Raw genomic sequence first — 13,912 nt, 5'->3', positions numbered from 1 at the left:
AAAAGAGTAAGATGAAAGAGGAAGCCACATGTTATTTGGCTCACCTTAGTAATAGGTGACTTTGACAAAGTCATAGGGCTTTGGTGACTTGGTGACTCTCCCCTCCCAAATACAACTTTCAAAGCTGAGGGCAAGACTGAGATAAGATAGGTAAGAGGCAGATAGGATCAAATAGATTTTTGGCTTTTAAAAATATACTTTGTAAGAGAAGATGGTGCTGGTGTATGGATCCAGTTTAAAATGGAAACTGGCTGTAGCACCTTATCAGTAGTTATGAGGAAATTTATAGTTATAAAGTGTTTTGCACACATTGTATGGCAACCAAACACAATTAGACACCTAAAAAAGCTACTTCAGATGTGTGGCATTTTGTGGATCAGAATCCCATCAAAACCACAGCATATGAGCCAATCACCAATGTGATTACTTTTGCAAAATCTACCAGGATTGACTTAAAGGAAATGATGTTAAATCTAACAGCCTAGAAAATCAATTAGAAAAGATTGTCCCCCACACAGGCACAACTGCCAAAGAATAATGACACTGGAGGCTATGTACATCATACAGATAATGTTCATGAAGAGGCATCCATATAGTTATGGGCACATGCATGGAGATCACAGAGGGACTTGTGACCAGAACAAACATGTGGCCAGTACAGCTCATTCCTCTGATATTTCAAAGTAGCTTATGTGCTGTTGTGATGTCATTGTGATGCCTTCTGATGTGTAGATGGGTAAAAAGGCATAAAAGTATGACTTCCTTAGGCCATATCTAATAAGCATGTAAGGTGGAATTCAACCCTAAGAGTTGGATAAAATGCAATATCTATGTCCAGTATCCTACAACAATATACCTGGAACTCTAGGTGGAGAGGCAGGCAGGATGGGCCCACACAGAAATAATATAATTATCATAAACTACAACACCATTGTCAATAATAATGAACTAACATTTTATAAAACAGGACTAGGTTCTATAATAAGCATTTTGCAAATATCTCATTTGATCCTCACAACATCCCTGAGAGGTATTATTATCTCCACTTTATGGATGAGGAAACTGAGGCAAAGAGAATTTAATTAATTTGCCCAGGTTCAGACAACTAATTAATATCTGAGGATGGATTTGAACTCAGGACTTCCTGACACCAAGTATCTTTATTTGCCCACAGGTAATAAGTGATAAAGCCAGAATCTAAATCCAGAACCCCTAACTATAAACCTTGTTTTTTTTTGTCCCTATTGTGGAACACTGAATGAAAGAGGGGTTTGTAAGAGGTGGCTTCCATGGGACTATACCTCAACTTTGTTTTAAAATAATATCCTTAACATATTACAATCAAATTCTTCTATAAAATTACTCTTGCCAAATTCAGTTATCTGCCTACTGTCTCCAAGTCACTGAACTTCTCTTTTTCCCAGAACTAATTACCCACGTTAATCTGGGTGTGACTGGGTTCAATGGTGCTTTTTCAAATAGTCTGAAAAAGCATGTCCAGGCAAACAAATCTTCTGAGGAATTCCAGAAAACCAAATTCACAGGCTTCTATTCATGCTGTGGGAGGCCAGAGGGACCCCACACTGTCCTCTCAGACCCTGCAATGACCTCCAAAGCAGATGGTGTCTCTGTTTATCCATGAAAGAGAAAAAGAAAGGGAGGTCTCAAGTTCATTCTGAATTTCCTGGATATCAAAGGAAGATCTGGCAAGTATACATCAAACATAGGACCAGAGAAGATTACATTGCTATTTATTTCCCCCAAAAAAGTTAAGATGAGGAAGAGGGAAGTACAATATGATTTTGTTGACTTTTGGTTCATTCTTTATCACATGAAGCTTGGCCTCCTGGCACCCCAGGGAATCTGGGCAAGTTTACCTAATTAACCCTGGCTGCTTCTCCCATGCCCCAGATTCACTTGGCAGGGAAAGTTCAAGATTAAACTACTCTGTGATCTCCCCAGCCTATCCAAGACTTCCCCAATCAGTCAGTAATTAAGACTCAACTCTTTCAAAGTATTTAAAATCACCTTTCAGGCAACAGGTTATAGAGCAGAGTATATAAGTCAAAAGATTGGGTTTTTCTGGTCCCAGTTCTGCCAGGTATTTTTTGTATGACCTTGGGTAAAGTAACAGCTCTCTTTGTACTCCAGTCTGTCAAATGATGATGTCAAACTAAAGGTCTCTGGTGTATCGAATGATTTAAAGCTAGGAGGGACCTAAATCACAGAATTTCAGACTTAGAAGGGGCCTCACGGACTGAGAATGGTCATCCAACCTCTGCTCAAATTCATCCAGTTAAAGTGTATTCCCTCCCTGGAGAGGCAACCTACTACACTTTTGCTTCTGTCTAATTGCTAGGGAGTTTTTGGTTCCATCAGAATGAGATTTGCCCCCTTTTAACTTTTGCCCTTCATTCTTAATTTGCTCTCTGGAGCCAAGCAGAGCAGACCTAACCTAGACCTCATCCATTGACTGACCTCTGGATCCCTTGAGGACAGACATAATGCTGTTCCCTGCACCCTGCCCCCCCAATCTTCTCTGCTCCAGAGTAAACATCACCTGGCTCATGACTGAACAGTCACTTGGCCCTCATGGGACATGAACTTGAGAACCTGGACTTGGAAATGTTCCCTTCTCTTCATTCACCCCAGTCACCCACCAATCCAGACCCTCATCTTATTGCATTCCTGATGCAAGTCTTGCCTCTCCAATTCATCCTCTACTAAGCTGGCAAAAGGTTTTTCCATAAGCCTAGTTTAGCCTCTGTCACCTACTTCCCCATTCAATGAACTTTAGTGACTCTCTACTATATTCAGGATCAAGTGGAAAGTTCTCTCTATCATTGAAAGTTCTTTACAATATAACCCCTTTACACTTTTCCAGACTTAGTGTACTTCACTCTCTTCCAGGAACTCTGGGGCAGCCTGGTTTCCTATTCTCAACCATACCCAACACATTTTCTCCTTTGTGCCTTGAAAGAGACTTTCAGAACCCTGTACCTTATCCCTACTCATCTCCATCTCTCTTTCCCTGGTTTCCTTCAAGACTCAATTCAGATCCGTCCTTCTGCAGGGCCCTCTTCCCCTAAGAGATCAGCCTCTAAAGAGGCTGTGGATTTTCTATGTATTTCTAGCTGTTTACACGTTGTCTCACTCATTAAATGAATGTGAGCTCCCTGAGGAGAGAGACTTGGTACCGTCTTCCTTTTCTTTGTATCTCCAGGGTTTATAGCACAGTGCCCAGAACAATATATATATATATATACACATATATATATATACACATATATACATATATATAATAACATGTTCATTATAAAATATAGTAAATGAATATAGCATGTTCATTATAAAATATGGTAAAAGACTAATAACATGCTTATTATAAAATATAGAAGCTATCATATGTTCTTTATTAAATAGTACATATACTATAAAATGTTTTTTATAAAAAGAAAAATACTATACACAAAGTAAATAAATATACTATAAACTTCATTATAGAATTAGTAGAACTGTATAACAATATATATTCATTACATATTTTTTATAATACATATATTTATATAAACATTTATTACATGTTTATATGTGATATATTTATATGTGTATGTATTTATTTTAATATATTTATATATATTTATAGCTATAGAATACATGTATTACAGTTATATATTTATTTATATTGTAATATATTTCTATAATACATGTATTATATATGTTTGCTATACATTGTATATAATATATTTATTACAAACATCATAAATTCTTATCCATTAACTGACTCCGGCATCTTGGTCATTCTCTTCTGGGCACTCCCTTATCATATCAATATCTCTCTTAGGATGAAGTGGTCACCTTAGACCAGAGTGGCCACATTTAGAAAGAGAAAGAGACAGAGATGGAGGGTTAGAGGAGGTGGCTTGTCCAAGGCAGGGAATAGTCTGATTAAAAAATTCTGACCCCAAATTCCATATAAAGTCCTCTTTGAACTTAGGAACTTCTCAAACCAGTATAACTGCCTATATTGAAACTCCAACCACTCTAAGAAAAGAGGTACTGTAATATAAAGAAAATAGGACCAGTTTGGGGCTTAGAACACCTGGATTCCAATCTTTGTTTCCCCACTCACTATCCCATGTGACCTTGGGCATCACACCTATGGTGTTTCCTCCTGGGTAAAATGACTCCTGAGATTCTAGGATGACTACTAAAACCTCTTCTCTCTAGAAGCCTATGAACCAGCTTAGAACAGACCCCTCAGGACACAGGGTCTTATTGTGAGGGGGTGCTAACATTCTGTGATTCAGCATATCTATCCAGAGCTTAGCACAGTAAATATGTGTTACACAGATAAAGGGTCCTATTAAGGTAAAAAGACCTAGCAACAGAAATGGATTCATCTGTCATTAGACAATTTGCCTGGCTGATCTGTGAGATGCTCATCACCAGAAGGTTGGTCCCCTGGAGGACATCTATATCTGTGATACCACTGATGAACCTTTATTAGACTGTAAGTTCCTTGAGGGCAGAGCATGTCTCATTTTTGTAGATTATTCCCAGACTCTAGCACAGTTGTTTGATGAAACAATTTAAAAAGAAATAGCACCACAATACTCATGAAGATGAAAATAGATATTTCATATGTCATAGAGATGTTATGACAGGAAGAGGAGAGCCTCATTCTGATGGCTGAACTAAGGGTGCCATTAGTCTAATACAATCTTCTCATTTTATAGACCCTGAACAAAGAAATGGAGCAATTTGACCAAGGTCATGTAACTAGTAAGAATTGGGATGTTAATTCAGGTATTGTTTTTGGTTGTTGCTCGATTGTGTCTGACTCTTTGTAAATCCATTTGGGGATTCCTTGTAAGATAGTGGAGTAACTTGCTATTTCCTTCTTCAGATAATTTTAGAGATGTGAGACAAACAGGAGTAAGTGATTTACTCAGGGTCATACAACGAGGCCAGATTTGAACTCATGAAGATGAATCTTCCTGATTCCAAGCCCAGTATTCTATTCACTAAGTCACTTAGCAGTCCAAATTCAGATATTCTGACTCTAAATCCATGTTCTTTCTTCTATGGCAAGCCAGCTGTCTTGAAGGACAGGCAGGAGCCCTTGAAATCTCCCTGTTTACAAGAGATTTCCAGACAGGGGAGCTTTGCAATGAGGATCCATTATTCTGAGCACATCTGCTGTTGAGTCATCATCCTCTGTGACAGTGAATTGGGAAGAAATCACCAATCTAACTTCTTCCTCCTACCTCATCCACATAGTTCAGTCAAGGTTGGGGGTCAAGTGAACCAGTAAGAACAGGACCCTTGTCTCTCCATGGCAGTAGAGGGCACACATTCCCATACCCTTGACTCATGAGTTCAAAGCAGGGACAGCTAAACTTAGACAAGGTGAGGATTGGAGGTGTGGAGGAGTTAATAGATGATGCCACCAGAAGAAAATCACAGTCTATGGGATAAGGAATTGAGTCTCCCAGGAGTTCTCTGTAGAAATATAAATACTTTGTAGAAATGGAAGATATCAAAACACATTCCAACAAGAATTTATTGATAAAAGTTTAGTCACTCATCTCAAAAGAAATAGAATCTAGGAGAGGAAACATGTGTGGTTGGCAGAGGATAAGGTAAGAAGGGGATGCTGCCAGGTGGTAAAGGATTAGAGGAGGAGGGGTTGGCATTAAAAGTTGCTGGGTGAATCATTTTTGCATAGTGTCCCTCTTCATGATCCCATTTGGGGTTTTCTTGGCAAAGACACTGGAGTGACTTGCCATTTCTTTATTCAGATCATTTTATAGATCAGGAAACTGAGGCAAATAGGGTTAAGTGACTTGCCCAGGATACAAAACTAGTAAGTATCTAAGGTCAGATTTGAACTCAAGTATTCCTGACCCCAGGCTCAATGTTCTACTCATTGTGCCACCTCGCTATCCCTTGTTATCTATCCCAATTTATTATCCCAAATAAACATTTATTTAGCATTTCTTATCACAGAGTACTAGTGATACAATCCTGAACATATGATTGGTTATCTTCTTTCTTTGGATATTTATTGTAGCCCAATCTCCCTAGTCTGGTTTTCAAGACACATATAAGGCTTTTCACCCAGACTTAGATTTTGACTGCCAGTTCACAATATTGATTTATATCTTGTCTTTGACTATGTGTTTCTTTCCATTGAGAACTTAAAAATAAAAAAATACCCTACCAGTCAAAGCAAAGGAATATAAGACATGACCTCTGTCCCTATGGAACTCCTTGTCTGGTTGGAAGTTCAGCAATCCAAATCAGGAGATAGTATAGGGCAGCAGAAAAAGCACTGACCAGGAGTCAGAAAAGTTGGCTTCCCACTAACTTGTCGTGTGACATCAACCATGCCATCTGTCCTCTGAGGACTTTCCCTTCATTTTCTGTAAAATGAGTTTGGCTGGATAGCTTTTAATGTCCCTTTCAACTTTGCCATTCTCTCTTCTTTGTTCTCATATTCTTATATTCTAGTTTTAGCAAACTGGGACATGAAGAGACAAAAGTGTATTATTAGTGCTCCTGAAAAGGTAAAACAGAAGCTCCATGAGAGCTGAGAGATGAGAGATATCTGTGACTGGTATGGAGAAAGCTTCAAGGAGGAAACAGGTGCTGAAGGTTGCATATGATTTGGGAAGTCAAAGAGCAGAGATTAGTAAGGATAATGGTATGAACAAAACTGTGATGGAGGGAAAGAACAAGGTGTGTTCAGGAAATGAGGAATCTTTCTCTATTGGACTGTAGAGTTTGGGTTGGGGAATGGTAAATGCAGTTAGAAATGTAGAATGAGGATGAGATCCTGAAAGACCTTGAATACTCTCCTGGGAAATTTGGAGCTTTTCCTCTAGATAATAGAGAGTCTGGCTATAAAGAGAAACAAATAAATGAACAAATGAGCAATTACAAAGCTCTTGCAAGCTGTCAAGCCCTGGAGAGTGATTGGTCTTCATATATAGGTAAGCCCTTTGTTTAAAGCGGTGGTTCTTAACCAGAAGAATTTCTTGGGGGGGGGGTGAATTTAGATGGGGGCAAAACTCCACAACTTTATTTTCATTGATCCCTAGCTAAAATGAATCATTTTGGATCAATTATTTATTTATCGATTCATTTGGTTATTTAATTTCAATCAGTCTGTAAGCATTTAATTCTTCCCCCTGTCTTTATTTTATTTTAATTTATGTAATAAAATAATTATTTCCATAGCAGCATAATAAAAAAGACAATTGTACATGAAACTGCGAATATTATATACAACTTGCTGTTCCTTTTAAATATATAAAAGTCATGTAAATTTCTTCTTTTCCCTTTTTTCTTTCCTTCCCTCTTCCCTGTCTTAGAGATAGCTACTATTAGATATAAAAAGGTATATCTGTGCATGTGAACACACACACACATCTATATAATTATTTTATACAGACCTCTTTGTCAATTCTTTCTCTGAAGCAGATATCTTTATTCTTCTATGCTACATGATTTTGAGAAGGAATTCATAGGTTTTACCAATCTGATGAAGAATTTCCTGACATACAAAAAAGTACCCCCTTATTTAGCCATAGAATGCCTCATATAACTATAACTATATATAACTATATATAGTTGATACATATACAGACTTGGAAGAGCTTGCTCAGATGCCTACTAGCTGTATGATTCTCATACTCAGTTTTCCCACCCGCAAACCTGTTAAAAAAACAAAACAAATCCTAGCTCATTGTGAGGACCAGATAAGATAGTATCTGCCAAGCACTACATTCATGTAATCTATTTTTTGTATAGAATTCTATATATTTCATTCTCATCAAAATCTCAATGATGTACAAGTTTGGAGAAAACATAGCAGATATCTCTTAATTGTTTGATGAATGAATGAATTCAACCAAAAGACTGAGATTTCCTGGGAATACATTTAGCTACATTCATCCAACAGACTTTTAAAATAGTTTTAGTTAATCTGATTTATCCGGGTATATATAGCCTTGGAGAGCTCCTTACCAATGGTGAGTTTCCATAATGACTGCCCACACACCCTCCCCTTGACCTCAACTCTGGCCCACCATTTTCATCCTGATTCCCTGAGCTCAAGAGCCTATTTGTCTCAGATTTCAGAATCATTGATCTAGAACCATAAAAGACCACAGATCCCTCTCATTTTATAATGGAGAAAACTAAAGACCAGGGAAGATTAAAATTTGGTCAAGGTTGTGCTGGTAGTAAGAGCTATAACTTGGATTTGAACTCAGGTCCTCTGACCCCAGAGCCAGAACTCTTTCTGTCATTCCCTACTTAGTCATTCCAATTTTCCCTTGAGCTGGTAAGGTTACCCAGAGACCCCCTAGATCCTTTCCCCTGCAGCATAGGCCAGGTGGAGCAACTGTCTTTTTTTGTCTTCAGTTCCTCCCTTTCCTGTGTTCATGTGGTCTGAGGCTGGATCACAGAGGGCCTGAAGATTCTGAATCAGCAAAATGAATGGTGTAGGGATCCTGGAGTTTCGAAAGTTCTTTTGTGTGAACCAGAAAAGAAGCAACACCTGGAGAGGCTTCCTGCCAACTAACTCTTGACTTGGGCAGAAACAGAGTTTTATATAATCCTTGTGTCAGAGGCTCCCTTCTGACATGAAGGGCCTGGGAACCCTTTAGGCGATAACTCACTTTTCTGGCTCACTGCCCTTTCCTAAGCCCTATGGGAACTTAAGCCCACCCACACAAGCACCCCCTTTCAAGAACATAGGGTTAAAAGATACAAAACATGAACAGATGAAGTTAAAGATAAAAAGAAACTAACAGGACTCTGAACATTAAGCCCATAAAAAATAATTTTATCAACCAGAGAAGACAGTTCCTTCAAAACTGTGGATAATTTCATTTGTTCTCAGCACCAAGGAGGATGGGAGTTCAAATCCAGCTTCAGATACTAGCTGTGCGACCTTAAACAAGTCACTTCACCCTGATTGCCTCACATCCTGGGCTGTTCTCCAGTCATCCTGATTCATATCTGGCCCATGACAGATGTCTCCAGAGGAGAAAGTGAGGCTGGTGGCTTAACACAGCTCCTCTCACTCAAATCCAATTCATTTGGATCCAATTCATTTAGCATCACCTCCCCTGATGTCATGGTTTTCTTTGAGAATAAAGGGAAAACATCATCATCTAATAGCAGGTACTGTTTGTCCTCCATGTGCCTGAATGTGGCTCCTTCTCCAGTTGCTTGTCTGTACTATAATATATATGTGCCCATATATACACATGAGCATGAATGCATTTATGTATGTATTTAGATGTGTGCATTTCTTTTATACACATTTGTATATTTGTTAAATATATGTAGTTATATAGTTATAGTTATAGTTATATGAGGTTCTCTTTCAGGGCCCCTTTTGTAATCCTGCATGGCAAAGCCTACAACCTTTCTTAGTCCCTAGAGGATGGTACCATATACTTCTATTTGGAATCCATCTTGCCTGTCTCTCCACCCAAAGTTCTCTTTTGCTCATAGAAGATAGCAATAATTTATTTACTCAGGGGATTATCAACCTTCTATCATAGCCCACCAGAGAAAAAATCATCCCAGACTCTGCCTGGCAGAGTGTGTTCACAATTCAAACACACCTCCAGCCCAGAGGACTTCATCTTTCTTTTGTTTTAATTATTTGGTTTCTAATCACTCATTCCCTTCCCATTCTCTGACTCCCATACACACAATCTGTTTCTCTGATCTCTGTCTCTCTCTCTCTGTCTGTCTCCTTTCTGTTTTTCTCTTCTCTCTCTGTCTCTCTCTGTCTCTCTCTCTTTTTGTGTGTCACACACACACACACACACACACACACACACACACACACACACACACACACACCAACTCCTTAGGAACTAAAGGAACCAGCTTTACCTTGAATGTTACAAACAAGTCTACAGTTCTCTCCCTTTCACTTTTGGATCTTGGTATGTCTCAATATATATATATATATATGAATCCCCTTTCTCCAAGTCCCCAGATAGTCTCCTTCCTCACTGCCACAGTCTTCCCTATGGATCTTTCTTTCTTCCTTCCCTTCTGCCACCCTTCCTTCCTCTTTGTTTCAGTTGTCCATCTTTAAAGCAAAGGATTTGAATTAAACTGACCCAGGCCCCTGTCTGATCTAGGTTAAAAAATCTATGATCTCCTCAGTTGTATCTTAGTCCACTGGCTATTATTTTCCCTAGGAGAGCAAAGTGAAGTCATTCAAATTACTCATCCTTCTAGGGGAAGGAGAGAGGAGAGGGTTTGCATATCCAACCACTCTCTATCTGGAATAGAAGGGAAACATTTGTATCTACAAGATACATGATGGGATGGAAAAATCCCTGCATAAGGACTGAAGAGACCTAGACCTGCAGCTCTCCTTGGCTCATGAAAGGACTTAGAAGCAAGTCCTCTGACTGTTTCCCAATCAGTTAAATGAGAAAAATAATATTATTATTATCAATAAAATTAATAATAATTGCTAAACTTTATGTTGTACTTAAAAGGTTTGCAAAACATACACTATATATATTGTTTTACAAACCTTTTATATATATATATATATACATACATTTACACAAATGTTCTCATTTAATCCTCAGGACAGCCCAGTGAAATAGATATTTATCATCCCCATTTTACAAATAAGTAAACTAAGGCTGAGAACGTTTAAGTGACTTGCTCAGGATCACACAGATAGCATCTGAGGCAAGATACAGACACAGGTCTTCTTTTCTCCTAGTCTAACCCTCTAAACACATTCCTCCTATCCATTCCACAAGGTGGTTTGGAGGATCAATTGAGATAATGGATAGACACATAGACACGTGGAATCTATTATCATCACTCTTAGGCCTCAAAACGGCCAGGTAGGAAGTGAGAAAAGTGAGCAGTGATGTTTCCTTGGCAGGAAGCTCCTGCCATCTGTTGATTGATTCGTTCTAGTAACTTTTTATGGCACCCATATATTTTGGTGTCATAAAATATAGTTTCTGGCTGTTTAATTTGCCTCATTGTGTGTGGATTATCTTTTTTAAAAAAGCCTCGCCAGAGACACAAGCTGTTGTCTCCCACAGCAAAATATTGTCCCTTGGAATCTCTAGCAGGAGGAATGTTTGTGTCTGCTGGCTGGGTTCACATACCTGCCATCTGTCTATTCCCTCACACTCCAATTCTGACATCTTTTAGGAGTGGGTACTGGGAGAAGGAAGTCTCATTCAGCTAATTCAGTACCTACTTTTCTCAACTCAGGGTCTGACCTTTTAAAAAACAACACAAAAGCACTTGCTATCCAGCAGAATGGGTACTCCAGAATAAATCATAGAGAGAGAGCTTGGTTGGATCTTTATGGCCACCTCATTTTACAGATAAAGAAAACAAGGCACGAAGGCATCAAGGACTTTCCAGGGGTCACACAGCTAATAAGTATATGAGGTGACATGTAAAATTGCATCTATTTGATTCCCAAGCCAGGGACTTATTCATTATGCTATGATACCTCTCAGAGATTGTCCCCTCATTTACTCTGAAGACAGAGACTTCCTTTTCTGATCAACTATTGGTCATTTTCTTCAAACTCTGAAAAACCTTTAAGTAGGGCCTGGCATAACCTTCAAAGCTTTTCCTTCCACTGACAGAATTTCTCCCCTCCTCCCTCAATGAAGAGAGAAGGGGGAACAGAGTAGAAAGGTTTCCTAATTATAAATCTTACTTCCTAATTTAAGTGCATTTGTATTCTTGCCAAATATTTCCTTAAGAGAAGTCGACAGCTGTAATTTCTCTCATACATGCTCCTTCCGTTTATCATGTTGAAAGGGCATTTTAACGGGTTTCCCCCACCACACTTAGGTGTTGGCTAATTTAAGTTTCATTCTATTGAGATGGGTAAAAGAGTGGGGTGGGGAACAGGATCCCCAACATCAGGAAGGGATCCAGGCCTTCTATTCTCCTGGGGCTTGGAAGGCAGGGGAAGGGTGTAGGAGTTTAATACATTTTCATAACTTGAAGGATCAGTGCTCTAAAACTACCTGAAAGGGTGAATATACTTCCTTTCTTTTAACCCAGACCATCAAGTCATCCATCAGGAAACTTGGGCCTGCCTAGCCAGAAGGTCATCTTGCTATCTACCTCAAAGCTGTTGCCCCCAATCCCAACTCCCATCTTTCTACCTGCCATATAGCATGATCCTCCCATGAGTAAGCTCCACTTCCCTCCTCCAACCTCTAGAGAATTTTATTCTTTCAACTCTGAGACTTTATTCTAAGACTGAGCTTGTCCTGATTAATTGACTGGGACTGAAAACTTTCCTCACCTACCAGTCTAGCTAGTGCTGAACCATGCCTCACACTCTGACCTACAAGGTACCAGGGCCTACTTTCCCCAAACATCTTGCCATCTGTTCTCCTTTCCTATCCTTATCAAGAGACAGTTAGATGAGGTGTCAGAAAAGAGAGCCATGTGATCTTAGGTAAGTCATTTAACCTCGACCCGTCTCAATTTCCTTAATTGTAAGGTGTTTGCCACAGTCACTGGTACTTAGTAGGTTCTCTATAACTTCTTGTACCCTTCCCCATTGAAGGCCCTGCAGCTTTTTTGTTCTTGCTCTTAGAAAGTAATCTGATCAGAACTAACATCACCTCCATGCCATCCTCTGTGAAGTCTCCCCAGTTAGAATGGTAAGGTCTAACTCACTTTCTGTTTGTGTCTCTAACATCCAGCCCAGGACCTGGGTCACAGTAGGTGTATAAGAAATGCTCATTCATTGATTCATTCATATTTGTTGTTCCAAAGGAAACCATACCTGAATCATCTTCCTTTTCTTACTTCAAGTTCTGTGTGGTCTTTAAAAAAAAGGAAGAGGGAAGGTAGCAGGGACAATGCTCAGACCCAAGGTGATTCAGCTCATCAAATTAGTCTACTTTGTGAGATACTGTTGAAGACAAAAAATCTGCCTTCGAGAAGTTTAGCATAGCAGCATAGATATAGATATTGATATAGATATGGATATAGAAATAGATGAGATAGAGAGATAGAGAGAGAGAGAGATGATAGAGATACAGATACAGATACAGATAGGGAGATAGAGATGATAGAGACAGAGATAGAGAAAGAGATATAGAGATAGAGATAATTATAGATATAGATATAGATTAGGTATGTAGATGTAGATGTACATAGACATAGAGACAGAGACACACATACACAGACACATACATACACATACACATACACGTGCATATACATATACACATACATAAAGAGATAGAGACAGAGATATACATATACACATACATATATGTATACATATATGTATACATATACATAGATAGATGTGACAGATGAATGGATGAATGTGATAGATAGATATATAGATAGATGTGTAGGTGGGTAGGTAGATATATACATACATAGATACATGGCTAGATACATAGATGGATGGATGGATGGATGGATGGATGGATGGATGGATGGATGGATGGATGTGATAGATACACACATATACATATATATATAATTGTTTTGACAACTATTCTTATATTAAATGCCTATTTTGTTCAAAACATTGTTCCAAAATTTAGCTGAGAAAAATTCCCTGTCTTCCAGGGGTCTGCAGTAGTTAGAGTTGAACAATGCCATGAGTTAAATTACAATAAATTCAGAGAAGCATGAGAGATTAAGAAAGGAGGAGTCCAGTTCTTCTGGGGTGTCAGACTCCTCATTACCCCTCCTCCTTTCCTTATCTAAGCAGTTTGTCTTCTTTAGCACCTAGGACAGTGCTCCTGACACTCCAGACCTTCATATTTGTTGGTTGGGAATGAGTTGGCCTTTGAAGGCTTGAGGGCAGAACTGATTTTTTGAAATAAGCACTACTTTT

This window comes from Macrotis lagotis, chromosome 8 (assembly GCF_037893015.1).
Source record: "Macrotis lagotis isolate mMagLag1 chromosome 8, bilby.v1.9.chrom.fasta, whole genome shotgun sequence".
In the NCBI taxonomy this organism is placed as follows: domain Eukaryota; kingdom Metazoa; phylum Chordata; class Mammalia; order Peramelemorphia; family Peramelidae; genus Macrotis; species Macrotis lagotis.
The sequence above is the reverse complement of the archived record's forward strand: the minus strand, read 5'-3'. Positions refer to the sequence as shown.